Here is a 3626-nt window from a genome sequence, read left to right on the forward strand (position 1 = left end):
TATTTTAATATAGTTGACTCGAAAGATTCCTGGCTAATCGAGAGTATTAATTCTAAAATCGATTGTATCACTGCGGAAAAAACCTAAGGTGCGCGAATTTCTTTGACTTCATTGTTGTTCTTATTTTCGAATAGCTAGAATAATATTTTGGGTTATTTGTATTTTTAACTAGCTGACCCTGCGAACTATGTCTCGCCGTAAATAATTTTTTTGATATGCATTTTCTAAACATTCACGTTTTCTTTCCGAGTGAACGTTCGGATTCAATCGATTCAATCGCAAAATTCTCCATTGATTGATGTTTACAGTTTCCATTTGACTTTCTACAATTTTCATTTACTATAAATTTCCTATTACTTCTACCAAAACTCGCCATTCTGATATAAAATTATTTTCAGACACAATTTTCACTCAAGATTCTTGATTCATTTGCAAATAATGTGTTTCTCCGTTACATGACATACATGTTTGATACAGAATCATTTTCGCTTCATACTAACGGAACACGAAGCTTAATTCCGCAAACGCTAAATCCAATTGGACTAACTACAAATGTCATTGTGGAACATATGAGAATAATATTCTTTTCGAACTTTCTCTCGAAGCCAAAATTTTCAAAAATTTCAAAACTTTTTCTAACCATAACATTAATCTATGGACAGAGACAAATACAACACAATGAAGACGGCTCAAATCGTACCATTCCTTCATCAGGCTTTGCGCTTAGTAACACATTTGGCCTTCCATTTTCATTTATATAGATAGAATACATAGGAATGCCTAACTTCGCCTTAAAGTCCATTTCTGCCTTCGAACAAAGATCAATTTCGTTAGCGCAAACATCGATTGGACTAACAACGCTTAGCATGATGTAATTGTAAAACATATGGGATTCAATTTTCCCAATATTCCGACCTTCCTTCAGAGTTTTCCGAAATTTTTCCGACTTTTCTCTCCACTATAGTATTGATCTATGGGCAGAGCTGCAATCCATCACCGTCAATGTCACAAAAAAACTGACCATAGTCACTCAATTCCTCTCACGGCTCGTGAGATCCAAATATTCAGTAGTGATACTCACTTTTTTGTTTCTGACACCTAACCAAATGACGGTTGGTTCCAATGCCTCTCACTGCCGATCGCTCTGTTTTCAACTTTACGTTAAGGCTGATTTAGACGATGCCAGTCAGCGCTCTAGTTGAAGTATCCAGTGAACAGAGAACAGACACACTGTTCAAGTTACTTGTACCAGTATCGAACAAGTAATTGGCCTCGAACTTGAACAGAGTGTCTGTTCTTTATTCACTGGATACATCAACTAGAGCGCTGACTGGCATCGTCTAAATCAGCCTTTACGAGAGCGGTGGTTGTGGCGTATGATAGTAGTAGAAATGTGACTGATCAGACAGTTCCAATCATTTTTGACAATCGCGACGGTTGTTTAAATTAGTTTGTTGAAGTAGAAGTTGTTGTTGTTGTTAGAGGTGTCTAAATTTTTCGTTCATTCGATTATCGATCGTGGGGCCAATATTTGATTCATTCGAACAATTGTCTTTCAGAATTCGATTAACCGAGCGAATATTTATTTCTTGTAGTCAAAATGAACAGACATTTAAAATAAAAAATATTATGGTGTCAGAATTTTAAAAGTTACATTAAATATAATTTTAAAATAAACATGGTGCAGCATAATGGTTTTTGAATGAAATGGTATTTAAGTATATTGATAAATTTACCATTTCATAATTATTTGCGAACCATGAAAACGATCCGATTGAAAACCGACAAGGCGTGTTTTTTTTATTTAGAGTTAATAATTACCAGAACTTTAGTTAATAAACGTGAGATGAACACAAAAATTTCATTTTTTCATAAAACGAAAGAAAATTGCGATCTCAAAGAATCGCTCAATATCATCCACTTCCATTGAGGCTTTATTGAGAAACTTCTTATACAGTGCCACAAACTGCGCCACGAACACTTCCAGATGAAATATATGTTTGCTTCCTTGCTGCATCCGGTATTCATAATGCTCGGAAAAATTCAACGTTTGCGTCTTCAGACTCATATCGCAATTTTTAATCATATTCGGTACCAATCCACAGATTATAAAATTCGATAGAACGCCTTGTGATAGCAGCTGGTATAGCTGTTCCCTCACCACTTCCAGCTTCTGTGGACTTTGTTCGAGGGAAATCTGATTGGCGGTTTCTCGATGGAATATTGGCCAGTCGATTCCCGGCACCTCTTAGTTGACCGTGAACGGTTAGTGTTGTACCTTGTAAGCTTCCAGCATGAGGATAGCATAATTCTTTTCGCTAGCTCCGAAGGAATGTGCTGAAATGCGAATAGTGTTGTTACATTCAAGAAACGAACAAATGACAATCTTACATTTAAAATTTTAAGAATATCCTCCTAAGATAGAGCCGGCACTCTTATTCCCAAGCAACGACTCCTAACCGCGGGAATAACCCGTGGAATAGAATTGGCGCACAAATTCAATCTGCACGTAGACAAATACTTTTCAATGGTTCTTCTCAGCGTATCCTGAGTATCTTTGGTCAACTAATCTACCTCGGACAAGACGAGTCTCATATTCACTGGGATCAATTTGCTTGATCAAATCCGACACGACCACCCTGTTATATATCCGGACAACCGATGAATTCAACTCCATGTGGTAATTACTGCTGATGGTCCTGATTCCCATCTTCCGGTTGGAGGGCGTTGTGAAGTTCATTATCTAATTGCGTAGCCGTTCCGCGCCCGGTTGGTAAAGTTTCCGCAGCAGACAAATGATGCGAGTTTTCTTACTGGCCTGGAAGGACCGTAAAGCATGCGGGAAGTCTCCCTGGTAGCAAATATTAATCAGATGCGTAACTTGCGTTTTGTGGTAGTCCAGTTTGGACAGCTGGCGCGGTCGATAGCGGTCAATCCAGAGAGCCGTTGTACACAAATTTTTTTGATGTATTATGTATACAAAATGCCATTTATACACATCAACGTTTCAGATTTCGTCAAAAATCGGAAACGTTGATGTGTAAAAATGGCAAATATTTTTGTAACTGCGAGAATAGCAAAGTAATGTATGAAAAAAGGGGTTGCTAGCGCAGGGAATCAAGTCATAAAGAGAAGAAATACCATATCCCTGCAGTCTGCAACTGAAAATATAAGTCTGCAACAGGATAGACAGGATTGTGTTGAATCAATTGCGAACATGTCTACAAATTTAGCATCCTTGCAATGATGAGAAACCAATTTGGTAAAAAAAATCGAAGTCGAACGGGTTTCAAAATAAGTACTAAGTACTAATACGAATGACATGTGTAATACTACGTAGAGTTGGCGAAGTACCACTAAAAACGTTAAGGCCATCTGAAAAGATGAAAAGAAAATACATGTCTGACAATACAAAATTCTTTTTGTAGTTAAAATGAAACTGTATATTTACATCTGGCATCCCTGGTCGTGAAGAACGAACACAAAGAGGCGAATGTTGTGAATATTGCCAAACACCAAACCATCAGCTAGACTTTTGAGTGTCGCTCTATTCTGACATTTCAGCAACAGGACACTCACCAAGGAGCTCGGATTTCTGCTGTTAAGTAGAAGCTCACCATGTGTTA

General features: G+C 37.6%; 1 pseudogene; it reads right to left on the minus strand.

Annotated features, from left to right (window-relative positions):
* Nucleotides 1-1918: 1918 nt before the first annotated feature.
* LOC129773559 (replication factor C subunit 3-like) lies at nt 1919-2950 on the minus strand (annotated as a pseudogene).
* Between the last annotated feature and the right edge of the window lie 676 nt (nt 2951-3626).

Source organism: Toxorhynchites rutilus, chromosome 3 (genome assembly GCF_029784135.1).
Source record: "Toxorhynchites rutilus septentrionalis strain SRP chromosome 3, ASM2978413v1, whole genome shotgun sequence".
Taxonomy (NCBI): domain Eukaryota; kingdom Metazoa; phylum Arthropoda; class Insecta; order Diptera; family Culicidae; genus Toxorhynchites; species Toxorhynchites rutilus.